The 27,617-nt window shown below is 42.1% G+C and overlaps 1 long non-coding RNA gene across 2 annotated transcripts; it reads left to right on the top strand.

Moving 5' to 3' along the window:
• Nucleotides 1–20,001: 20,001 nt before the first annotated feature.
• On the top strand, nucleotides 20,002–23,669 carry LOC120322551. 2 transcript variants are annotated; one of them, XR_005562324.1, is made up of 3 exons: nucleotides 20,002–20,455; nucleotides 21,404–21,518; nucleotides 23,307–23,669. It is a non-coding gene; the product is annotated as an uncharacterized LOC120322551 (long non-coding RNA). The 2 variants fall into 2 exon arrangements; XR_005562325.1 differs by having other exon boundaries at nucleotides 20,397–20,438.
• Nucleotides 23,670–27,617: the final 3,948 nt, after the last annotated feature.

Genomic DNA, 27,617 nt, shown 5'->3' with positions numbered 1-27,617 from the left:
TTGACGGCCAGGTCTATATTAACAATACTTGCCCAAAGGGACTGTAGTCACAGGTAACAGGAAGGCACAGAGGTGATTAATGCATTTTTTTTTCAGTGCTGAAAAAGTGCCTATGGGCAGTTTCCAGAAGCAACACTGGTAACAAGAGATATTCTGAATGACTGCCCACTTGAGCATGTTTCTTTTAGCCTTCACTCTTGATCTTTTTTGTTCACTTGCTGTAAACAGCAAAGTATTCAAAGTTAAGCTCCACTGCTCATGGAAAGCAAGATGTTAGCTTGTCTCTCAGCTGCAATCAAAATTGGAATTGCATGTTTAATAAGTTGGGGTTGCGATGGTTAGTTACAAGAGCTAACAAAAGTATCCCCTAGGATTTGCATAGCAATCCCATACAGGAGGAGCTTCAAAGTACAACTATCAAATATTCACAAGTGCTTGTAACCTTTCACTTGCGTCCAGATGCTCTCCCCTGTACCATGCTGTGCAGGAACTGCCATTAAAATCAGTGTGATTCCCCACAGAAAATGCTACTCGACTTGAGTAAAAGTGACAGAATCAAACCCTTGATTGGGGGGGGATGAGAAAACTCAGTATTAGTTTGAATAATGAATGTATCTGAGAATATCCTAATCTCCTTATGAAGAGAGAGGCAAAATCCAAATACATTATTCATGATGAATTATTCAGTCAGCTGCGTGTGAATTATCCTGGGAATATTTCACTGGCTTTTAAAACTTCTTTCATAGAACAAATAAATCTAGCTTGGGAAAAACATCCCCTTCAGAGGCCAACCCCATTTTCAAAATAGTCTGTTAGCCAAAGATAAATTTAAAACATGTTTTAGCATTCATATCTATTGTAGCATCATCTAGGAACCCAAATAATACATTTGTATCATTGTAGCATCATGTAGGAATCCCAATAATAGCTTCTTATTATCTCAGTGCAGTACAGACAAAGATGTGTATAACGCTGTTAGACTCAGAGTGTCAAGGTATCCCAACACCAGGAGATTTCATAAGCCTAAATCTAAAATTCTGGAAAGAAGGACTAATTGTTGACTAAGCATACAATTATATACACATACCTTCAAGACCATCTCCATGAAATGTAGTGTGTTTTCAATGTCACATCTGCCACATGAAGTTAGACAAATCTTTCCTAGGACTCCTTCAGTAAGCCCTACCACCAAAACCTGAGAAGCTCAAGTGAAGGATGCATCTGTGAATAAACAAGATAGCTGGATTTCACTTTCTAAGCTCTGAAATCCCTTGAGTGCAAGATACTTATTAAAATACTTTTTTTTCAGAGATTTGTACACTTAAACTTATCATGGTGGGAGAGATTTAGTACATGAATGCATAAAGAAACAAGCACACTCCAAAGTTATCAGAGAAGACAGGTATTATCAGATCGGGCCACTTAAGTTTCTCTATTCTTTACATGCCACTTCATCCTGGAGACGTGCCCTGCCCATCGCAGCTGTGTTCTCAGTAACATGGCCTCAATACTTGTGACTGCTGCTTGCTCTAGAACAGATGTATTGGTCACAAAATCTGACCAGTGGATGTTTAGGATTGTATGGAGACAGTGTTGATGGAACCGTTCTAGGAGACGCAGGTGGTGGTGGTGGATGACCCATGATTTGCAACCATACAAGAGAGTAGACAACACTATGGCTCTGTAAACACTGATCTAAGATCCTGCTCTATGGTGAACTTGCCACTGGCTGCTGCAAGAGAGGAGCCCCAAAGAAAAGATACAAGGACTCCCTGAAACAACATCTCAGCCTTGGCCATATTGATCACCATAACTGGTCTACTCTGGCCTCCAATCGGGAGGCCTGGAGACACACCATCTATAACGCAGCTGTCTCCTTCGAGAACACACGCAGGATCACCCTCGAGGAGAAAAGGCAACGCAGAAAGAACCGTGTCTTGCAGAATACACCATCTAAGGAGTCTTTCTGCTGTGCCTTTTGCAATCGGATATGTCTGTCACGTATTGGCCTCATAAGCCACCAGCGTGCCTGTAGCAAATGTGGATAGAGCCTTCCCAAATCTTCGTTCGCGAAGCCCAGCCATGAATGAATGAGTGAATGAAACATGCCACTACTTTCTACTTTGATAGGACAGTATGAAAAAAACATTGTGTCCCTAGCAGAACACAGAAGGGTAACTGCAGGTGTAGCAGCTTCTCCTTCACTTACTCTTATGCAGTGAAAGGCCTATGAGATGGATTAGTGGGAATGTCAGGTGTTTAAAACTCCTGCAGAAAAATACCCAACAGCAAAACCTTAGTCCCACAACACTGTGAGAGAAGGGGCACCAAGTTCAAAAAAGAAAGAAGCTGGAAAAAAATTCTTCTTAGCTTTGTAAGCCAAGACAGAGGAAGGGAAAAGGGAGGATAAGAATTGGCATCACAGATGGAAAATGGAAAACAGCTATGACAGATCTTATCTCAAGCTTCAGTGAGAATCTCTGCTCTGTCTCGGCAGGGGGACCTTTTGAATCACATTTGTGATTCTTACTTCACTTATATGAGGTCTATTTCGCTGTAAATCCTGTGTTCATTCCTAGTTATTTTCTCTCTCTTAATTAAACCTTCATATCAGACTTTTATTAAGAGAGAGGCAAAGCCTATACCTTCCTCATTCTCTCAAGGTTATCTTCTGAAATAGGATTGAATTCTTTTAATGGAGAGAGAGGGTGGAGAGTATTGCTAAACCTATGGGAAAGTTATAATTCCACAGTTATTTCTAAGAATACAAAAGATTGTTGTATCTTGTATCTGGACAATCCAATTAGCTTAATGTCTGGGAATTAGGCAGGCTGCTGATCATGTTGGAGAACTGACCTATTTCAATGGAAAAATGTTGTATTTGCATAGCAGTCTCACTGCAGCTCGGTAGCCAAGTCTTCAGAATCATCCTGAAATTAATCATGGGCCATCACTTCTCCAAGAAGGAATTGTAACTGATTCTTGAAAATCACAGGCTATACGATGCCTGTTCACTGGTGTGCAACACAAAAAACAGTATGGCCGTACTTTCATATGGGTATCCCCAGTGGCTGAGTTCACAGATTTGTTTTCTAAACAAGTAATTAGCTAAACAGAGACTCGGATCCATGAAATATTTACAAAGTTTTTCCATTTCAGAGTTTGCAAAGAAGTCTTGCTGGTTTGAAAATTTTCAATAAATATATATCTCAAAAGCAAATTTCCCTCCCCTTTCTCCCTCTTTTTTCATCTTTGAATAACACAGAGTAACACAGAATGACTGTTATCACAGCTTAGGAACTTGGGGGGGGGGAGGGGGGACAGTACAACTTTTTGTTCTGTAATTGGTTTGCTTAACTAGTTCTCTTTGCATTTCAGAGTGTTTCCAGCTGCAGCAAAGAGCAGAACTGTGCAGAGCTGATTCCCCTCTACCACCCACTGTGATTGCCTTTCTGGCTAGCAACAGTGCCAGGGTTCTGGGCCCCCCAGTGCCCCACATGCCTCAGCCATCAGAACTTCAAGAAGGAGTAACAAACCAAAGTTATTGGCTATTCTGGGACAGCACCATACACAGCATACGGGGTCTCTCACAGAGAACAACTGCTCTCTTCATCCTTTCTTAGATGTAGTTTATGACACTTAAAAAATTAGCATTTACCTCCACATGCTCTCCTGATACTATTTTAACCTGTAACAACAGAGTGGAAATTACAGAGAAGTAAATCATTAGTCGACAAGGATTAGCTTAATGTTCGGTAAAGGAAGAGTCAAAGTTTCAGAGGTGGGAATTTTTGTGTGGCCTTCACATTTTATTTTCCTTGAATTTTCATTCTCAAACTCTGTGTTGATCTCCTTCTAGGCAAGATAATTATTCTACAGAAGACGTCTTTAAATCTCAGAGCTCTGCATGCTTTAAAAGAAAAATAAAGTAAAAAAAAGGGGAGAAAATAAAAAAAAACACACAAGAGATAAAATTAAGAGATGTTTGAAAAACAAGTCCTATAGCAACATGTTGTGCAAAGTATTTGAAATTGTCCAAAAAAACATCCTTTTTTCTAAACTGGAGAGATATGTATTTCACAGATTGACCACTTGGTGAATAAGGAATTGACTGAATGGTCACACTCACATAGTGCAGGCCCGTGACAACTGGTGTTCCTCAGAAGCTGTTACTGGGATCAGCACTGTTTAACATCTTTGTTGGCAACATGGACAGTGGGATTGAGTGCATCCTCGGCAAGTTTTATGACAATGTCAAGGTGTGTGTTATAGCTGACATACTGTAGGAAAGGGATACCATCCAGAGGAACCGTGACAGGCTTTAGAGTTGATCCCATGCAAACTTCATGAAGGTCAACAAGACCAAGTGCAAGGTCCTTCACGTGGGTGGGGACAATCCCAAACACAAGCACAGGCTGGGCAGAGAACGAATTGAGAGCACCCCTGGGGAGAAGCACTTGGGGTTGCTGGTTGATGAGAAGCTGAACAAGACCTGGAAATGTGCTCTTGCAGCCCAGATAGCCAACTGTGTCCTGGGCTGCATCAAAAGCGGTGTGGCCAGCAGGTCACGGGAGGGATTCTCCCCCTCAACTCTACTCTCCAGAGACCCCACCTGGAGTGCTGCATCCAGCTTTGGGGTCACCGACATAAGAAGGACATGGACCAGCTGGAGCGAGTTCAGAGGAGGCCATGAAGATGATCAGAGGGCTGGAGCACCTCTACCATGAGGACAGGCTGAGAGAGCTGGGGCTGTTCATCCTGGAGAAGAGAAGGCTCTGGGGAGACCTTATAGCTGCCTTCCAGTGTGTAAAGAGGGCCTACAAGAAAGCTGGAGAGGAACTTTTTACAAGGATTTTTAGTGACAAGGGGGAATGGCTGAGGAAAGATGAAAGAAGGCAGGTTTATGTTAGATATTAGGAAGAAATTCTTTTGCGAGGATCATGAGACACTGGAACAGGCTGCCCAGAGAAGCTGTGGGATGCCCTATCCCTGGGATTGTTCAAGGCCAGGTTGGATGGGGCTCTGAGCAACCTGGTCTAGGGGAAGATGTCCCTGCCCATGGCAGGGAGATTGGAACTAGGTGATAAGGTCCCTTCCAACCCAAACCATTTTCTGATTCCATGATATTAAGAGGCCTAATCATTCAATCTAAAGGGACTAAAATATGTAACTGCCAGAAATACACAAAGTTAATAAATAAGAATCAATATCACTTTCTTATTGGCAATCTTAAATAGATCTCAAAGAGCTTTGTATAGGAGGTCACTCTCATTAGATGAGGACAAAGACCATTTATTTTCAATGGTATAAAAAATACCATTTAGAAGTTCAATCCAGAAGGTGACATATATCCCCTAAAAGGATTTATAATCTGAAATTTCCTCTACAGCTTGAACACATACATGGACATATATACATTGAGTATATATATAAGCTGGATGAAGAACAGTTAGGCAAGGAAACAAATTGGCTACTGGTTTCATATGAAGCAGCAGAACTATTTCTCTTCCTTGACCATTTTAGCAGTTCTGAACAGAAGGCAGTTTAATTACTTGTGTTTTGTGATGTTAAATATCTTAAGGCGTGGAAGGTGATATTTCCTCCATAATATAGGATACTCTTAACACAGAGTTTTTGCAAGAAGGATATACCAGAGGATTACTGGCTATTTGGATTCCTCATCAGGGCCTGCTAATACAGGATGTTTAAAAGAACTATGAGGAATTAAAAAATAAAGTCCACAAGAAAAAAGTTGGGACTGCAAAATGTGATGTTGCCTGCTAAAAGATTCTCAGACTCTTTCATTCATCCAGTGGAAACTGCTCAGTTCCTGAACCCCCTCGTGCAGCAGTAGGCAATAAAACTCTCACTGGTGGAGAATTACCCCTGCCAGTCAGAGCTTCTTACTTCTGTCAGATGGCCCTATCTCTGCTTTGAACTGTTCACTTGATAGATAATTCAGCAAATCAGCGTGTTACCTTTTCAGTGATTTTATTCACACTCAGTCAGAACTATAGTGCAGGATGAAAACAAACCCTAGGGAAGCCGTCTGATCCAGCCAGGCATGGTCAGCTCCCGTGTTGTTCTTCTGCTGCCAGCCATCATAGTAGAGCTTGATGTGATCAATACCACATCCCACAAAATGCCAGCATTTGTCATCTTAATGAAAAGTGACATAGTTTAGAAATTATGACTTTAAAAGGAAATAGGAAATCTGTACAGCAACTGAATCCATGAATACTGGTCACTGAATACGAAATCATATCACGACCAGTGGGTAACTACCCAGTGCTCACACACTCTGGGTTTGAAGGAAGCGTTAAAATTAGGAGAACAGCATTTATTGAGGTGGGTAGTGGCTGTAATGGGCTTCAGTCCTGACGGTAGCCATGTCCTCTTAGATGTTGTATGACTATCTAGGAAGGTTTGAGATCCTTGTAAGCTTTTGATCATTTTGGAGTTTGTTGTAGGCTGAACTTACTGTCTCTGCCTTTTGTTTTGCTTTTTTCCTCGAGTTCTTTGATTAAACTGAGCCACTTTTGCTCCAGCTGAAGTCAATGGGAGTTTCACCTTTGATTTCATGGAGCTTTGGCCTTCCCAATATAAAGGAATTAGCCTTTTATGATGAGGGTAGTTAGCTGTTAATGGGTATAAAACAAGGGAAAGGCAAAGGTCATGAGTAGGAGGACCTGTATATCCTGTACACAGATTAGATAAAGCAGAACAGAAGGGCAGAACAAGTAGACACTGATAAATGCCAACACTACTAAAGCCATCAGGTAAGGCTAGATGAGAGGTGGGAAAAAGATAGGCTCCAGGATCAAGCGAAAACATTTCAGACCAGCACCATCACAAGAGACAATACACTGCTACCTGTCAAAAGGCTCTGGTAGGGATGGGGTTGCTGCTGCCCCAGCTTGGATCCTCTCTATTTCCTGGGAGGAGAGAGACTGCCTACATCTTTAAATCTATTGCTTTTGTGCCTTGATATCAACAGACCCTATGTGCTTTTAATACTGCCCTACATACAGTATTTCTCACAACCACAAGCAGCTCTGTTTTGAACTATTCACAGGTCCAACCCAGCTGCATAAAACATAAAACTTCAGCAAGGCCTTTGACACTGTCTCTCATAGTATACTCCTGGAAAAGCTGGTAGCCCATGGCTTGGACAAGTGTACCCTCTCCTGGATTAGGAGCTGGCTGGAGGGTCGGGCCCAGAGAGTGCTGGTGAATGGAGCTGCATCCAGCTGGCGGCCGGTCACCAGTGGTGTCCCCAGGGGTCTGTGTTGGGTCCAGTCCTGTTTAATATCTTTATTGATGATTTAGATGAGGGGATTGAGTCCATCATCAGCAAATTTGCTGATGACACGAAACTGGGAGGGAGTGTCGACCTGCTGGAAGGCAGGAGGGCTCTGCAGAGGGATCTGGATAGACTTGAGAGATGGGCTGATTCCAATGGGATGAAGTTCAATAAAGCCAAGTGCCAGGTCCTGCACTTTGGCCACAACAACCCCCTGCAGCGCTACAGGCTGGGGACAGAGTGGCTGGAAAGCAGCCAGGCAGAAAGGGACCTGGGGGTACTAATTGACAGGAAGCTCAACATGAGCCAACAGTGTGCCCAGGTGGCCAAGAAGGCCAATGGGATCTTGTCCTGTATCAAAATAGCGTGGCCAGCAGGAGCAGGGAAGTGATCCTTCCCCTGTACTCTGCGTTGGTGAGGCCACACCTTGAGTATTGTGTTCAGTTCTGGGCCCCTCAGTTCAGAAAGGATATTGAGGTGCTGGAGCGGGTCCAGAGAAGAGCAACAAGGCGGTGAAGGGACTGGAGCATAAGTCCTATGGGGAGAGGCTGAGGGAGCTGGGGTTGTTTAGCCTGGAGAAGAGGAGGCTCAGAGGTGACCTCATCACCGTCTATAACTACCTGAAGGGAAGTTCTAGCCAGGTGGGGGTTGGTCTCTTCTCTCAGGCACTCAGCAATAGGACAAGGGGGCACGGGCTTAAGCTCCGCCAGGGGAAATTTAAGTTGGATATCAGGAGAAAATTCTTTACAGAGAGAGTAATCAGGCATTGGAATGGGCTGCCCAGAGAGGTGGTGGATTCACCATCCCTGGAGATTTTTAAACGCAGATTGGACGTGGCACTGAGTGCCATGATCTAGTAAATGGACTGGATTTGGACCAAGGGTTGGACTCGATGATCTCGGAGGTCTTTTCCAACCCAATCGATTCTATGATTCTATGATTCTATGATACAGTTTCCATCCTAGACATTGTGTTTGCCACTGGGATCCACTCTGTTCATCTGACCATTTTGCAGATGTGTCCAAGAACTGAAAGCAGCTTTGTCACGTTAGCAGCCTGTCTGCATCCCCATTCTCTCACCACAGCACCTGCCACATTTGCTGGGAAGAATGTCCAAAAAGAGAGACATGATATACAGAATGGAAAAGGATTTTTTTATAGATAAACAATGAGTCATTCATATTCCCTCTGAGACAGAAGCAAATCTCAGCAGCAGTGGAAAGGAACATAAATGCCAATGGAGAGGGGTTGGAGGGAACGATAATGTGCATGTTTGAGTCTCCAAACATGACCCTTTGGGGCAGTTACCTGGGTATCAAGGATTTCAGGTCCCAAACTTTAAGCTCATTCTCAGACAAAACTAGGAAATGAGCAAGAACAGTCATAAAAGCTAAAACAGTGCAGCACAGAATGCATTTTGTTTGTAGAAATGAAGCTCAGTTTAATATTATATTGAGACCTATTATTTTCTGATGTTTTCAGATATACTTAGTAAGAATATTATGATACTGTTGAAAATAGATACTCGAGTTCTTGCCTTGCATTTGGACATTTACTGGGGAGTGAAGTCCCTGTTGGGGGGTATTAGTTGTCACAGGTGGATACAAATCAGTGAGGTATAAGACCATTTGTTTGTTTGATAGTCTGTAAAAATGTCAAGTAAATTTATCCTGGTATTTTAATGTTGAGAGATACAAAATGCAGAAGACACAAAGAAAAGGGAGAGGGAGCAGTACAGGAAGAGTTTGAAACAGGGAATATAGAGCCTATCTTCCCATCCTTAAACTGACTCAAGTCAGTGAGGACTAGATATGGGTGGTTTGGTCCAGACACTATCTCTGTTTGGAATACAAAACAAATGTGTGCATGCCTGCAATTTAATCTGTAGCAAATACAAACTACCAAACCACTACTAAGTGGCAGAAGCATTTACTTAGCAGTTTCTCAGACAAATCTTCGCTTTGCATGATGACAGATTCCCTTGTAACAACAGTCTAGAGACTTGCTTGGTTGACTTATTGATTATTGAAAGCAGTGCTTTACTGCTGGCTTCCCCAGAAGACCGTACAACATGTTTGATTTTAACTCTCCCTTGCCATTAGTAAGTGTAAATATTCATTTTCAAAATTTAAGCTTATTAGGCACATATCTACAAAAGAATAATGGTTCGTGTGAGATGAAAGTAACTGGGGATTTTGTCAGATGAGATCCAATAAGAAAATTAATGTTATAAGCTGTTTTTCTCCATCTGCCATCAAGTAAAATGAGCTTAAAATATTGACATAGATTAGCCTGGGACCATTTAGGCAGTATATTCTCCAAGGAACAAGATCCACTTCCAGCAAAGATAAGTATATATGTATATATATGCACATACACACACATATTCTTACATCCATGCAGTTGGATTACTTGCATTATAGGCAGATGTGTAAGCATTTACAGAATCAAGCCTTAAAAGAACCAGGGACCCAGAGTGCTGCTGCCATGCCAGTGGCTAAACTAATGGTTACAAATGTGATTTTTCTCTTGCTCTCTGACTGACAATTATTTTTACAGTGTAAAAGGGAATAAAATCAATTTTGAGCTTTTTTTAATACAGCTGTTGTGTCTGCCTTTTCATGCTAGCAGTGCCTTAGTTATAGGGAGAAAGAGTCTGGACACAGTGCTGCAGAGGTGGGTGGCTGGGGGGCAACAGGACAAGTCAGAGCAGAGACCTCTCCCCATGGCCCCATCCCATTGCTCCAGAGGTGGCAACCAAACCTGGACTGGGGACTGTGATCACAGACATGGGGATGGAACAGTTCCAAGGACAAGCTGGGGGTCAAGATCAGTGAAAGGTGTGGACAGGAGTGGGCAGAGCTGCAGAAAAGTTTGGACAGGGACTGGGGGCAAGGACTGAAGCTGAAATGAAGCTCGTGGAGGCATCCCTGCCCCAACAAAGTTTCCTGCAGCTCTTTCTCACAAAATTCCGCCCCTGAGCTCAGCCAGGGTTACTCCACTGCACCCTGCAGCACCAGCCTTGGGCACACATCTCAATACCCTCTGGGGTTGTGCAATTTATTCAGGACCCTGTCAGAGAAACACAACATTTTATATCTTTTAGAAGGCACTTTTTCTTCAGTGTGTAAAAAGAAAACAACAGTCATCATGAACAATAGCCCATGTTTTTGGTGATCTTGAATTATATTTTTCTTTCTGGTTTTTATGGGTTCTACTTTTTTTCTGAACTGATTTCTGGTGTGCTTTTTGCCTAGGTTTTTTAGAAAAAGCTTTTAAAATCTTCAACTCTTGTATTTCTTTTAACTCCAAAAAGTGAACAGTATTGAATTGCTGCCATAAAATACAAGTCCCCCAAGGAGACAGACATGATTACCATATTAATATTCCATGTAGCAACAAATATATGAAGTGGTAACTCATTGCTCTGGGAAGAAACACACTCTGATGATTAAAGAAACACATCTGGGAGAAGGCTGCTGTTAACACCAGTGTGAGTAACTGGACAGAGGCATGCAACAAATCGCTTAAGAGTGGGACTTGCAAAATTTTTCCGAATGGGTGGAGACCACGAATGTGAAATTAGGCAAACCCCATCCTCCTAGAGTATTCAGTAATAAGGATGACCATAAATGTCCTTCAAATGGTATTTGTATTCACACTAGCTATGAAAAGCATAATGTAATGCCTCAAGCAGAAATAAATTTTTAAACACCTTTCTCCTTGAGAAGAGGCTTCATGAACAACTGTATATCCCACTTCATGAATGATGGAATTTTGTGGAAAGATGTCTTACATTTTGTCCTTCTTGGCTCTTAACCCACAGATTTGCATCTGTTTCTGCCATTCTTGGTACTCCTTTACTCATCCTATATAAGCATCCAGCAATCCCTTATTGCAGCCTTAGAACTATTTATTAACAGGGATTTTGATCCCGCTCTGCCAGGTTGCTGTTGTGCAGCTAATGAAAGTATGTCTGCCCTCTCTCACCCAACAGCAGTATTGCCTAAGCCCACCTTTCCATCCTGGCATCAATCTTTACCACTCCTGTCAGGCTTCTACAACCCACCCTGAGATCAGACAAACCCCAGTGCATCCCCTCTCACACCACACTGTTCTAAACCAAGCCTCCAAACTGCTGACAGTGCCATCTGTAAGCAGTGCACTTGCACACTAGGCACAAAGAAAGCACCACTGAGGCACCTCTTATCTTTCTGAAATTTTCTAATGAGCGTGTTTCAAAAAGCTTTAGATTCAAAAATCCAAGGCGCTAAACACCCTTAGCAGACCTCAATGGAGCGAGGTTTGTGTGTGAAAACCCTCCCTCTCCTATCTCAGTTATTAGTCTAAACATAGCCAGGAATATCTCACATTAGGCATCTAAACTTGGTGCCCACAAAGGGAATTGCTAAACTGAAATCGCTGGAGGCTATTACAATGAAGGAACAATCCTTCTCTCTGTCTATACCTTGACACAAGTATATGAAGTATATATGAAATGTTTTTCAAAATTACTATAAGCCAGCATCTAGGAAGGTTCTGATAAGGCTTGGAGTTCTGTAGTCATGTGCTTTGCAGAAAGAAGGTCTATCTATGTTTTTGCCTGCTACATTTCTAGAGTGACAATTTTAAACTCTGAAAGATTAAAGATGCTTGAAAAGGGCCGCCATCTCCTGACAAAGCAGCATCTGAGCTAACAATACTTACAGTTTTCTTCTAAAGTTGGGAGTGTTATTCTGTTGACTCCAGATCTTCCCACCACTATCGTCACACTAACTAGCAGTTTGCTTTGTTGCAAAGAGGGCGGATCTACCTGTTCCATATGATCATAGTGCCTAGGGAAAGTCACCTAGGCCCAAATTAGTGCAAGATTTGGACTGGATAATAGTGGAAAAACTGTTCTAACAGTAGAGCTCCTAAGTCACTGCAATGGTAATTCAGGAGGCTACAGACACTCTCATACTGGAGATTTTGAAGAACTGGGTAAATATTTGCCAAGAGTTGTGTAAATATATCTGGGAGGGGACAGACTAATGGTGGTTTCTCAAGATTCTGGTTGTCTGTGAATCTCTAAGATAGAATATGTCTTGAAGTATGAGACTGAAACAGAAGAGCAGTTTTCCTTTTTGTCCAATCCCAGAAGAAAAGCAATATTCTTGTGCTGCACAGTACTGCCATAAACTCAGCTGTGAAAGCTGTCATAACAACGTTCATCCAACTGTGCATACAAAATGCACACTCAGTTACCATAACCATTGTATGACTAAATGTGTGTTTACCCACAGCCATTACTCGCCCAGCCTTGCATTTTTCTGCAGGCATTGATTGATAGGTGCAATTACAGTGGCTCCATGCATAATTCAATGCACAAAGACTGGGTTAGGTTCATAATTTTTTTTTCCAAAGAAGCATCAATCTTCTCCTTAGGAAGAGGAAAAACAGGGAAAGACTGGTTAATAAAAATAGCAAGCAAGCTAGCTAGCACCACTAGCCCAAGTGTGTCGTTATAATTCATTCCATTTCAGCTGCAACATTCAAACCATATCATGAGCGTGACACAGCGATGAGCATACTCCTACACCATCTGAAAGTGGATCATACATCAATATACCATACACTACAGTCTACCTGTATTTTGAGTCTCCATTCCTTCATAAAGACTTAACAACTTCACCAAATTCTGTGCAGTTAATCTAGATTTACTTTGGCAGAAATGTAAAGAAATGTACTGCAGAGATGTCTGTTTCACTCAGAAGTCATTTAGGGAGAAGTTCTTAGAGAGAAAGGTTGGGATGAAAACAGCATAGAAATCCAAATATTAAAAGTGCATTGGAAAGAAACAGAGAAACCCATCATAACCAAGCAAGAGATTTTCAGTGATTAATGCCATAACTTGATGGTAGTCATGATTCTACTGCAGATCTTGGGAGTGCATCAGAACAAGAGGCTTGACTCACAAATAAACCTCTTAAAGTGATGTTGTATTCACAGGCAAAGATGCATAGCCTGAATTTGTTCATGCTAAATGCCAGGTAGGTAGTGAGTAAAAAAATAGGCATTTCCTATTTAGCCGTTAAAAACAGTCCTGCTTAGTGCAGATTCACACATCCACTATTAAAACTTGAATTATGACTTTTTCCTTTTTTTTTTTTCATTAGGCATCTGAAATGGCCAGTCATGCCATTTTGTGGAGTCTTGAATGGCTGTTTCACTGTCTTTTCCTTCCCATGATGCTTCTGAAAAAGTTATCTTTCTATCTTTATTTAAACATATGGCTCTTTAGAAAGTGGGGAGCCTACCATGTAACAATTGTTCCTGGATAGTTTTATTGACATTACAGAATCTTAGCTGAAAGTTTTCATCAGTCTCCTCAGATAAAAAGAACGAGCACACAGACAAGACTAAATCACCCTTCCCAGTCCCAGTGGGCTCAGCCCCACACATGAACACCTCATGAGGTTGTTCCTTCCCAAAGAAGCTGCAAGCATCAGGTTACTCTGATGGCAACAGACTGGCAATGCACAGAATGAGGCAGAAGGTTTCTGCTCACATGCTCTGGATTTAGTGTTGAGTTCCTCAATGTGCAGAATCATGTCTTGACCCTTGACAGTGAACAATGATGATCCTACAGAGTGTACTATTGATAATCTCCTTGTTGCTGCAAATGCCAATGGAATCCCTGCTGCTTGTACAGTTTGTCCATGCTCTTGAATTTGTCTTTAAAGGCTGTACTTACAGAAGAGCTTGGCTGAATGGCTTGGGGTCTGTTACGCACGCTCATGACCCCTGCAGAACATCTTCATCAGCAGGCATTACTTTCATCCTTCTTCTAGCTGAACCTGTTGATTGATTATTGGATGAATGCAGACTTGGGAGATGGGTAATGCAATGTGAGGCCTTTGATTCTACATATGAACTGGAAATTTTATTTTTCCCAAAGTAATGAGATTAATTAGGCGAGGCTTACTTCAACAATATGCATGCATTTTCCAGAGTTAGCAAAAATTAAGTTTCTGTGTAAATATGCCAGAATGGGAACTATATATGTGCCCTCCTGAGGCAAACAGTGAGAACATGTGCATGTGTGTGTGTCTAAATTCCTGATGTATTATATTTATCAGCCATGTTACCCATATATTATTGATGTACATCAGAATTCCCAGCCATACTCCAAACGTTTTTCACAGTTGATACTTGTAGAGCTAAATTTTCTTCTCCATAAAGACTTTCTGGAAGGACTCATGGGTTGCCGAGTCTTTAGCACTGTGTTCACCTCTCATTGTCATGTTGTGACATGAACACAAAATGTAATTGCAGATTTTTGTTCTGTCAGCTTTGAAAAGAGAATACAGTTATTTTAAGGCATATTGGGGTTTTTAACATCCAGTGATGACTGCATAACAAATACCTGTCTGAAAGTAATATCCAGTGGCTGTTGTCCATCCATTCATCCTACCCTTTATCCCAGCCAAATTCAAGTATACATTTTTTTACCTCCAGAGGTGAGAAAAGGCAGACCAGATCCCCACAGCAGCTGGCTGAGGGATATTGAGGACTGAGGATGCTAGTGGCAGGAGCCCAGCACACCCACACTAGGTACTTTATCACATCAGGGTTGGAAACTGGAAGCTGCCAACATGATAGTGAAGGGGAAGGTGATTTTGCATATGAACAGTATCAGAGTTACTACACGATTCTCAGGGGCAAATCAAACCCAAGGACCATTCTTTCTTACTGTACATCATGGCATTACAACTCTTGCACAAACATTCATGCACATATACATGCTTGCAAATGCACCCACACACAGCTAATCTCAAGATCCATAATGAATTGCTAGTAGGGGACAAGGAGCAAAAAGAAAAAACTTAGGTATGACTAAAACTGTTTAAACTGAAACTTTCATTAGCATACAGTTCTCCTCATATTTTACATAGCTCTTGAATACTTTGATTCAAAAATTACCCTCATAATTTATTTCATACATCCCCCACAGGCTGAGCCTGGGCCCACCACACAAGGCACTTCCCTGAAGCTTGAAAGCTGTTTAATCTTCTTTTCTGGTCCCTCTGAGATAACTTCTGAATGGACTCTCTAAGCTCCTTATACTAAAAGGTGATCATAGTGAAAGGCCAGAAGTTGCCAAGTTCCCTTCAGAGGCTGGACACGTGCTGGGCTTGACCAGTTATCAGTAAACACAGATAGATGTCAACCTGTTGTACAAAAGGGTCTGTGTATGCTGGAGCGAATATATATATATATATATTAGAAATTTCCTCATGACAATAAGAAATCACTAGGAAATTACCAGGAGGGAGAAAAAGACAAATATTTTTAAATGAGTCTGAATGTTTCCCTTTGTGACTGATTGAAATAAGAGTTATGAGGTCTGGATTCAGCCTTTTATTATGAGACACTGAGGTTCTGCAGTATATTTTTTCCTTTCTTTAATTTAGGTCTGTGCAAAAAATTGGCATGAAATACAAATAAATGACAAAGCACTGAGAATTAGGCCATTTGTCTGTAAAACCAGACATTATCCCCAAAATAGAAAAACACAGGAAAATGCATCAAAATGTGTTAGAGATGACAGGCCATACATTACTCAGGCTGTTAATGCAATTGTAGGTCACTTTTCGGTACCAGTGAGTCATAGAAGCCTAACATTAAATGTAAGAGGCATCATACAGACTAATATTAATTAAAATAACAATTACTGCTGCGTGCAGCATTTGCTGGATACAGTGACAGATAAAATACCAGTGAGGTGTTCACAATAATGAGCAAAGTAAACATTTCTACCTTAGAGAATGTACATATATACGCATATATATATATTGCTAGTAGGAAAGAGCTGTGGAAATATGTAAATCTCCATGAATACGTCATTTTAAACGCTACAATAATATTCCCCATTTTGAAATCTCTCTAAGGAGAGAATTAAAAGCCCCATAGCTGTTGCCTTACACAGACACTATAGGTCTTAAGAGCCAGTGGATTTACCCAGTTCATGTGGGTTTTCTTTCATTATATTTCAACCTAACCTTGTCTGGCTTCACTTACCCCTCAATACCTGTTGTCAGGGCATGGTGAGGCTGGGGTGGGCACCAGCGGGGCAGTGGGGCAGCCTGCAGCGGGACCTCCCCCAGCAGCCCTGTCCCCCACACCCAGAGGTGACCAGCAGAGCCAGGCTGGGGACAGGGCACCTCTGGGACCAAGTCAAGGAGGCAAGGCTGGGATCAGCAGGGGAGGTTCATTGGGTTGAGTGCAGCTGTACCACAGCTCATGGAGGACCTAGCTTGAGGGCTGGAGCTGAAATGTGGCCCCAAAGCCCAGGGATGATTCTTCCCACTGCTCCTTCTAGCCCTATTGCTGCTTTCCCAGCAGCAAGAACCCAGATGGTGGCACAATATCAGAGCAGCCAAACTACTAGAGTCAGAGCATGTGGCAGAGCCTGTCCAAAACACCTAATATTTTTTTCTGGAAGTCTCCAGATCTACAATTTTACTTGGACAATAAAAACCACAGAAGATTGATATCAGGGTGGGTTCCCCAGCTTCAGTCTCAGAGTGCCATTGAAGTCAGACCCACTCTTCTGGCCACTTTCACCTGTAAAATTTTGGGTGTGTTTCTGTGCAGGCCAAAACCTCCAGTCTTAGTGGCATAACTCTGCCACAATGACTGGAAGCCTGTGGGAAAGCTACATAGGTAGGAAATGAAGAGGTGTTGAGTGTGCTGCTTTCATCAGTAAGGATGTGAAATAAGGTATTTCCTAATGAAGGTTTGAGGGCATTTTTATATCACTTGAGTTTTGTGATTAGATCACCATGATGCATGATCACAATGACACGTAGGCAGGGCCGCAGATCAGAGCACAGAGCTGGTGAGGGATACCATGCAGGCCCTGGTGCCACAAGGCATGTCAGGAAGGTCTGTGGAGACACCTAGACTGAGTCAAGAAGGAGCTTGCAAAAAAGCATCACCATCCCATATCTCTCAAAGACAGGCCATCCACTTGACCTATGAAATTTGAAATCAATATAGTAATTGTTTAAGTAATTATGGCACTGTTTGCTGAGGTGGTAGTAATTTCCCATTACAAGATTTCAACTCTGATAGATTAGAGGTACTCTGGTCTATCATGGAGCTGAAAGGGTTGTACCCTTTCTGGATAACATTTGTAGCTAGAAGAGAAAAAGGTCATTCATAATTATTTTTCTGGTATACTGGCTTAGCTACTCATTTGATTTATCACGTGTCCTTTCTGACACAACATGAAACAATAAGAGAGTTAGAATGTCTTTAGAGAAAACAGGCATCCAGCTCACAGAATACATCAGTTTCAGTAACACAGTTCAAATTATTCCAGCTCCTTTCAATATATTTGGGCATTTGTTCACAAGTTAGAGTTGAGTTGCTTGCAAAATAGATAGAAGAAACCTCTTTCCGTGATGTAACCAGATGCCATTTGCAGAGCCTGTGACATATGGTCCTTCAGACGTGGAGATAATCACAGAGGATAATTCTTGAGAGCCCGTTAGGATTCCAGAGTAGCTGTCTCTGCCATGTGGTGCTTGCTGATGTCTAAATATGATAAATTCACTCACTTTATTTTCAAAAACACAGCTGAAAGAGTTTTAAAAGGAGTAGCATGAAAGCAAAAAAGTATCAACCCTAATTACTCAATCAAAGTGAGAAATATATTCCTGATTCCATCCAACTTCAAGGCAAATTAATGAACTAAATAGAAATCTGCAGCTGAAACTCACTGATATGAGAATAATCTAATTTTCCACAATGAATGCAATGAGGATTTCAAGGGAGCTTTTGTTCAATACATGGCTTGGGCAGGCAGTGGATACACTTTGGTCTTTAAACCCTTTCCTCCTCTAAAAATAAAAAAAAAAAGAACCCTTGCATTCAGGGTAAGAAGCAAAAAAGCCCTAAAGTTTATGCTGTTATCACAAAAAGCATTTTAAAAATGGACCTTAACATGGGGTCTGTAAAGTACTGGCTTTTCCAGCTATGCAAAGGGGGTCGAGGCTGGTATTTGATCATATACCTTTCCCAGTTTGGTGTTGGTCCACGAGCGTTGACAAAAATAATTCGCTGGAAGAAAAAAATCAGAGTAGGTGGTTGTGAGCATCTAGAACAGCAGCAGTGCCTACACTGCGCACCTTTACCCTACACAGAAGAGGATCAAACATTAAACCCTTCTCCCAGTTCACCCCTACCACCATGCCTGGGAAAGGTGGGGATGCTCATGCCAAGGACTGGTCCAAAAGAGATTGTGGACAAGAGTACACCAGCATTAGCTTGACACACCATCAGTAGACTTTGCATCTACAGGGACCACGTCATTGGACATGTACAGCCACACTTTGTGCCATGAAACTACTGCTCAGCTGGCCTATGGCACAAACCTTACAGAGTACATCGGATCTCGGGCACTTTGGTATAAAACACATGGAATGACAGCCATAGTCCAAGGCTGAAGGTTCATCTGAAGGCCAGAGGTTGTGCAGTGCAAATGCAACCAGTCTGCTCTGGAGACAACTTGCCTTAAATAGCATGGTGCAAGGCACTTTGTGACCCTTAATCCTGAGTTTGATTCCTTAGCCTGTTAGACATATCCTGTAAATCCCTCCACCAGTCTGAGATATCTAATGAAAAAAGCAGCTTCACAGATCAGGACTGATGGGCGCTAGAAGTTTCTTTGGACAGCAGACTACTCTCAAAACAATCTAAAAAGTATAAAAAGACATGGTTCCATCACTTGAAACACTGAAATGAAGAGTTTAGTGGTTGTCACCACAGTAGCTGAAGGACATAAAAGAAAGTCCTACAGATTTCCCATGAAGTCTGTAGGAACACATAGCACATAGGAAGACGTAGCTGACTTAATATCAGCTGATGAATCTCTATCTCCCATAATATATTGGCTGTTCTATTATTTGGTCTTTCTGGTGACACAAGGAATCCTTCTTGTGGTTTTTTTTTTTCCACTGCACTGGATGAAGTAGCATCTTTTACCATGCAGAAGGTGAAAGTCTTTCTGGCCTTATACACCCATGAAAGCAATATGTGCAAAGTCTCCCATAGGTATTTTTAAACTGATACTGTTTGAAAACTGCTGAGTACCCACCTTACCTGGATAGAGGAGACTAAAATACCCTTGCTGAAACTAGAATGGGGTCAGCTGTTGACAAACAGTCTTACCTCTAGGGCACATTCTATTTGTAGAGTATTCAAACATTCTGTTTGTAGAGTAGCAAGTGGCTACTCTCTTGCTATGGGGTGTCATTGCCCAGCCCAGCTGTGTGGAGAGTGTTCAGGAGACCTCTTCATGTCTTTTAGATCCAGCATATCCCATTCAAACTGAAGAGTCCAAGAAAATTACTTGAGTCTTCAACCTTGTGCAAGTTTGGAGTTGGCTTCCTGCCAAGTCTCCGAAACTCGACAACAGGGTCTCCTTCCCAGAGAGGGAAGGAAAAAAAAAACGAAAAACCAGGCAGCCAAAGTTCTAGCAAAAATATATATATATTATGTATAAAACAGAGATATACAATGAGAATTATATGTATATAAATCTATGACCCCAAATAGCTTCCCGAAGTCAAAGGGAAGAGGGGGGAAGGGAGAAGGGAAAAGAATAAAATAGGGTGAAAAGGGACAAATAATAAAGCAGATCTACACAATCTAAAAACCCAGCAAAGCTGAAGAATTGGCAAGAGCTCACCACTTCCCTTGAAAGAAAGCAGTACGTCTGGACACAGCCCAGCACTCCCCCCTCACGCGTGGCCGATAACAGCAGTTACTGTAGGCCTCAGCTCCAGATAAGCCAGGCCCAGACAGGGACCACCGTTCTCCAACCTCGCCGGAAGAGAAGAGAGCGAACTATCTTATCAATGCCTTATTTATACCCTAGGTTACGTAAAGGAATAGCATGGAATACTTCCTTGGTCACCTTCCTAGTTCCTTCCTGGTTACAAGCTGGTTTCCAGGAAGGCCTAGACTGAAACCATCACAAACCTCTACATTCATTTGAAGCAATGGAATGGGCTGCCCAGGGAGGTGGTGGAGCCACCAGTCAACAACTGGACATGGCACTTAGTGCTATGATCTAGCTGACAAGGTGGAGATCAGTCAAAGGTTGGACTCGATGATCTGGAAGGTCTTTTCCAACCTAAATGGTTCTGTGTTTCTGTATTGTCTGAGAGGACAATCAGTTATTCTGTGTGAACTGTATAAAGCAGGTTCTGGAAACCTGTGCTTCAAGACATCAGTAGGTAAATGAGGAACAAGAGACTGTTTCTGATTCACTTGTAAAGTTTTAACTGCTCCATAGCTCATCTATGACACAAGGCAGCAGCAAATTGGCATTATCAGCCTTGGGAAGGTGAATTTTGTGCATCCCAGAGTAACAGAATATCCTCTGTCTTGAGGAATAAAATAGTATGATCAGTTAACTTTTCATATTTGTCATTTCTTCCATTTTAAAAAATGAAAATGCTTCAATTGCTTTTATTAAACTCATTTAACAACAGAGGAACTAGAATAAAGACACAGGATTTTCATGTTGCAGGCGATGTTTATCGCCTTGGATTTGTTTCCTACAAAAATGACACGGAAAAATAAAATGTGTGAATGGAAGGAACAGAAATTTTGGACACCCATGATTAGGGCATTTTGGAACTCTTGGGTTAAAATTAAGCAATTTTTGGCATTCCAAAGCTAAAGCTTTCCTTTTTTATTCACTGGCCTGAAGTTAAACTTTTTGTTTTGATCTGAGTCAACATTAATCTCTGTGTCCAATCCAGCTACCAAAAAGCCTTTTGGGAGTTTACTCCCCTCATCTTCCTGTCCTCCCAGATGGGCACTCTTCCCCAGGCAAACTGTATTTCCCATGGCCTCTCCACACAGCAGAGGTCTAGGAGCATCCTGTGATGTATTGCACTGACTCAGTCACAAGGAGAAACAGCCCTTGTTTCTCATTTTTCATGGGTACAATTTCATTGAAGTCTTTCTTCCTGTGGCAAATTTCTATTTTGATGAAACACACTGTTTCTCATAGAAAAATATGTGATTTTTTTCCTATAGGCTATTAAACACCCCTCAGAAAACAGATCTGAAGAAAGAATGAATGAAGGTCTATACCACTGAAGGCAGATTTTTCCCCTGTGAAGAAAACAAAAATAATACTTGAATTAATTTGGTAGGTAGTTCTTCTAAAATTATCAAGCATTTATTTCTATATGTTACACTGAAAGACAGAATAATACCATCTGAATTCAATGAATCTGTATGTTTACATAGCACCAATGACTTCTCCAATTTTGTGTGCCATGGCTTGTATTTTTTAGAATCAGTATATATTTATTAAGCTAGCAGTTTAGGAAAAATGTACAGTCTGAATGTCAAACTTTGTAATCAGTTTTGTTGTGCTTTTTGTTTATAGGGGGCAGGTTCAATACAATTCATGTATTTTCCAATGTAGACATATGGGAAGAAAATCACTTCTAATACCCATGGCAAAGTAAATTATTTAAATCTTCACATTCCTCACAAATTCCAGTCCTCTTTTTGCCTAGTAATTACACAGTCATGAATCTCAATTATTGTGAAATACTGTGTTATTGATAACTTGCTGTCCAAAAAGTCAACAATAATATTTAGAGCTTCTCTAAATCTGCTCATTTCCGCTACTCAGTGATAATCTTGATGGATCATAACTGGCCATCTGAGTCAGATGGGGTTGATTTTGTTACCTTTTTGGATGACATCCAATTTGAATGAGAGGAAGAAAAGATAAGAAATTATAGAGAATTACAAATGCCAAGGGTATTTATTTTTGTTTTCAGTTACTCCCTCCGGCCATTCTGGTATGAGAGCAGATCCAGTAATGTGACCTCAGAATCACAGCTGAATGTGTCAGTTCCATACACAAGCATGCCAGGGTATTTCTGCCTTTTGTAAGCTGCCATGCTTAGGCACTGTGTTCAAGGCTGGAAAGTGGAGCTCCTATTTCCCCTCACAGACTGTAGAAAGAAACCCTAGAGACAAAATAGACTTTGGTATCAGTATAGGTATAAGTGTAGGTAGAGGTATAGGTGTAGGTGTAGATGTAGATATAGGTGTAGGAACAGGTTAGGTATATACTCTCCCAGAAAAATAAAATTATTTTAGAAATGGAGATTTCCTTGGTGCCCTCTCAGAGGTATCTGATAAAAAAGAAAGACAAGGAAGACAAGTGTCCTCATTAGCCACAGTGATTCTCCAGCACTGCACTGACAAGGTGGGGGGAATGAGAAGTTTCTTACAGTTTTTGGAGACACAAAGCTGTAAAGCAAAACAGGAAAGAGCTGTTTATACAAAGAAAAAAACGTCCTTTAGGCTCCCCTAACCTGTCAGGGTGGGTAGCTAAAGATTCTGACCACATGGCTACGGGGTCTCCTTGGGACAGAGACCCAGCGAACACATCTTCCTAGCTGGGATGAACTGCTCTGGGGAGCGGGAGCACATAGCAGGGAGCAGCGGGCTGCAGCCAGCGCCAGCACCCTCTCCGCTCCTCGGCACGACGGGGGAGCATCCAAAAGGAGGAAGGAATCTCCTCCCTCCAGCTCTAGCAGCTGAATTCCCTCGCCACCACGCTGGGAGTTGGCGAGGAGGACGGCCTGTCGTTACCGATGTAAATTAAACAGTTACCACCGCAGGGTGACTCTCTGCTCTTTTCCCTGAGCAGACAGCTGCTCCAGAAAACACACGCTCGGGCTGCTCAGGCTGAAAGGAGGAACCGCTGAGATTTTATTTATAGATGCAATAGGCAGGTGTTCTGCACTTAATGTCTGCTCAGTAAGAGCTGGAATTGTCTCTTTGCCCACGACAACTACGTACGTGATTACCTTCTGTGTACATAATGCATTATATATACTCTGTATCTCTCCCTTCCCATTTGGATTCAGTGCATAACCTCCGTACAGCTGCGTTGCCCTCTCTCCTGCAGCAAAACATTTACTGATCTTATCAAGACAGAAAGATAAAGTACCGTAGACTGTGGAAAACTAAACTTTAATGGAGGAGTTCGCGCCAAGGTGTGCCTGGTGTGTTTCTGGATGCGGGAGAGTGTCGTGCAAGGAACATCAGTCCATCATTCAGAAGGAAACGCTCCATCAAGGTTTGGAAAGCCATGTATGAAATATTAATTAATTACCACTAAATCTCACTATACCATTGTGAAACTGGCACAGTGCAGTTTTATGCAGGTTTTTTTCAGAAACTGTTGCCTTTTATTTCAGCTACGTGATCATAGTACACTGCATAATTTATACGTCTTTGAGCCTTTTGTAGGGCATGTTGGTAGAAAAGCTCATCAGTACCACAGAAGCTGGGATCTTGTCAATATTAGCAAGGATTTTTTGGGGTTGGCAAACAAACACAACAAAAGCAGTTTCTGTGCTTGTGCCATCCATGATTTTGGTAACTGCAGGTTTGCTACAATGACTTGTGACAAAGCAGTAAGCAAGCACCACTAAGCTGTCCAAAATCCAAAATGAAACAAAAAGGACACCTTGCTGTTAATTCAGGATGCCTGCCATACCGTGGCACACATGTATTTTGAAAATATATGAAAATGAATTTTAAAATGGTTTCATTTGAGCTGAGGGAGAAGGTAGATCCTTTTGGGATTGCAGTGCTGTGCACCAGTCACCAGCAATGCAGAGCATAGGAGCGCAGGCAACTCCAGACTGCCACTGACAAAACCAGGAAATATTTTTTCCACATTTTTTGGTCAGAATAAATATTCTGACATACCATTTTTACGTTGGAGGAAGGCACGTTCAGGTTGTGGATAATTTCAAAACTCTTCCTCTCTTTGGAAATACCTTTTTTTGCATTTTGGAAAAATATCCGCAAGAAAGAGTGGAGAGTGCTGGGTGGTGGGGGGAGTGTCCTCAGGGGCTACTTAAGATGCCATTAGTGTCAATGAGACCACCTGGTGAGCAGACCTCAGCTGGGATACAACAGGAAGTGTATGCACAAGCAGGTAAGAAATTATGCACAGGTCAGGTACAACAGCATTGCTCCAGACCTGTGGGTGCAAGGGGCATTAATCCCACCAGAGCTGCCTACCTAAAAGCTCAGTGCCTATCCCAAGCTAAGTATCCAGACCCCCTTAACCTGCAGTGCAGAGGTACTTTGCCTCTCCTCCTAGGTTGCTGAGGGAGCCTCAGTGACGAGCTTGGGTGGGACCCCCCAACTTTACACAGCTACAGCTGGGTGAGGGGGATGTGAGGGATGTGCCAGGACTAAGAATAAAGCTCACAACTCTTTGCTTTCCAGCTCTACAATTAAACTGCTAAAACATGTTGACAATATGTCTGAATCTTGTTGGAACATCTATGGCAGAAAAACAGCTCATGCCTGTGCCTGTAATTACTTATAATTAGAACATGTAATTAGGATGTGGACAAACAGCCAGGCTCAAATGCATACAGAGGCCTGCCCCTGCCACAGCAAAATTTTTAGAATGATCAAACAACAATAATCGCATTTTGTAGCTGCTAATTTTCATAGCATGGTAAAGAAACATACACAATAACCAGCTAAACAATTCTGGTCTGTTTACAGCTCTGCCCCTCAAAAGGCAGACTGTAATCAAGATATTTGGAGAAAGCTGATGTGTTCTTTCACTTTCTTGATAAGGTCTATGCAGCATAAAGCATCACCCTGGTCTGCACTGTGCACAGGGCTATGCCACACTGATCCCCCATCCTTTAAATAATGATGGCAACCTGAGTCAACAATGACCTCCAGAGCCATAGCACAGATAGCAAAAGGAGAGCTGGCCCTGGATATCTTGTTGGACATGGGTGCAAAGAGGTGTACTTGATGTGGTTTCCACTGCAGTGGCTGCCCAGGGAAAGCGATGCAGCAGCAGAGGTCAGTGGCAGCCCCGGGGACATGGCAGAGGACAGCCCATCAGTCAACACAGCACTCTCCTTGCCTCTTACTGCCATCCCTTGATATTCCAGGCCCATGTGCTTTCTCCTTGGCACCTATGGGCAGAAAGGTAGCTGTATTTAGGACCAGAGGCAGAGGACAAGCTGGGAAAGAAGATGACTTGGATGACCAAGCCATCTGGGGGACACGCACCAGAGACCATGCTGAGACAGCCCATCCAGGCTCTGATGGAGTGCTCCACCTCACTGCCATCTGTGCTCTGCCCCATCCCCCCAAGCACAGACCATGAATCCAAACACACAGTACTACTGATACCTCTCAGAGAGGGGATTTAAATGGAAGTGAGATGCATTGCCACTTCTGCTCCACCATTTTACTGGCAAGGGAACAATTCTTCAGAAAATGTAAAGTGTCCAAGGAGTATTCATGGCACTGGCACAACATCACCTGTGCCCCACCAAAGGCACGATGCTGGGGGAACAAAACAGAGTATGTGACACAAGAGACAGCACTTTTGTCCTAACCCTCATGGCACAGTTGAAGGGCTGAAAAAAATGGGAAGGGTTTTAAAAAAAAAAGTAGTCACAATAGCCCTGAGGAAGGAATTCAGTGGATATTTCTATCTGGTACATTCATACTCAGTAATATCTCCATTTTCACTTGAAACAGTCACAGAGTATTCTGAGTTGGAAGGGACCCACATGGATCATCAAGTCCAACTCTTAATTAATGCCCCATACAGGGATCAAACCTTGGCATTATTAGCACCATGCTTTAACCAACTGAGCGAATCTCTGGGTCAGCCATAATGAAGCTGCTTCTCTGTTATTGTTGGGTTTTGCTCTCTACAGGTTCCCTACAGAAATGTAGGCAGATACCATGCCTGCTAAACCTACAGGAAAAAGCAAGTGGTGACTAGCAAGTAGAGCCAAAGCCTCAGTCAAAAATTGGCTGGATTTCAGGATTCACTCAAATGGGAAGAGGAGGCACAGGTCTGGAACTTACAGGTTCCTAGAGAATTGGAAATGCATCTGACAAAGCACAGCTTACCTGACAGGCAGCATTCTCCATGATTCTCCATGATTTTCTCCCTGCAGTCTGCATTGAAAGCTTTGCAGGGAGTCTACAGCAATGGGAGAGGAGGAGGCAAATTTTGGCCAGCAACATCCCTTGCTGCGCAGGAGACCCGAGGATGTGCAAATATTTCCAGTCATAAACCTCAACTGCAGCCCAAAATCCAAATATTTGCTCAGAGACACCTATTTCCCCCTGATCTTTACTTTTCAGAAGTATTTTATCAGATGGAGAGTAAAAATTATTTCAAATCCCTGAGGGCACATAGGCACCTTCATGCTGTCAAGAACACAGTGCACGAGTTAATTGTTCTCCAGTTTTCAATGGTGGCAGGCTATTAAATCAGCTTGGAGCTGACTCGGTACGATGCCCTCCAGTTGCAGAGTTGAGGATTTGTTCCTGTTCTCCCTAATTACTTTGGCATAATTAGTTTCTACATTGCAAGTGACTTAGCCTCTCACCTGCCAGCACGGCATTTTGTCAGTGGCTACACCAAAGTTCACCTTACCTACCACACCATCTATTCCCCTAAGTAATTTGGAAAAAGACAGGTTTTGTCTGTGGTGATCATTTAAGCATTGTACATGTCCCTAATTATTTTCCTTACTAATTTAACTAGTAATGAGGTAAAGTAAAATTTCTTTGTAATAAGGGAACTATAACTCTGGAAAAATTCCAGTCCTTCTTTATGGTAGCTGGCTTTAATGATAGTTCATGTACTTTTGCTTACAGATGAACCACTCTTAAATTCTTTCCAAACTCATGGATGAATACCATCTGGTCCTAGTGATTAATTTAATTTTTAAATTGTTCCTCATTCTTGTTACCTGCAAAAAAAGAAGCTCTAGAGCAGGCATTTCCCCCTTGTCCACTGGGATGAAGATAAATACAAGGAATTCATTTAATTTTGCTGCAATTTCCTTATTATCCCCAACTATTCCTTTTCAAAATGACAGACAATTGGATGGAATGCATTTGCTTCTCTCACTGTATAGTGTATGCAGTAAACAATTTCTTTTGCTGTTCCAACAAGCTCTGTGGTTGGCCAGCTATCTTTTGCCTGTGTAAGCAGCAGAGTACTACTGAACAAATAATTTGATTTTTCCCACCAATGATATTGGTACTGCTAGCCTGTTGAAACTGCCCCCCTCCTTCATAGACTCCTGATTCCAAGGTTCTTGGGAAGATTTTCACTTTCTTTCCCATCCCTACTAGTTACAGTCATCTATACAGTGCATGTTCCTTCCCACTGAATTCATACAATCTTAGATTTTACTCT

The sequence above is a fragment of the Pipra filicauda genome, unplaced genomic scaffold, assembly GCF_003945595.2.
Source record: "Pipra filicauda isolate LSUMZ 115617 unplaced genomic scaffold, ASM394559v2 scaffold12_size5214236_pilon, whole genome shotgun sequence".
Classification (NCBI taxonomy): domain Eukaryota; kingdom Metazoa; phylum Chordata; class Aves; order Passeriformes; family Pipridae; genus Pipra; species Pipra filicauda.
The sequence above is the reverse complement of the archived record's forward strand: the minus strand, read 5'-3'. Positions and strand labels throughout refer to the sequence as shown.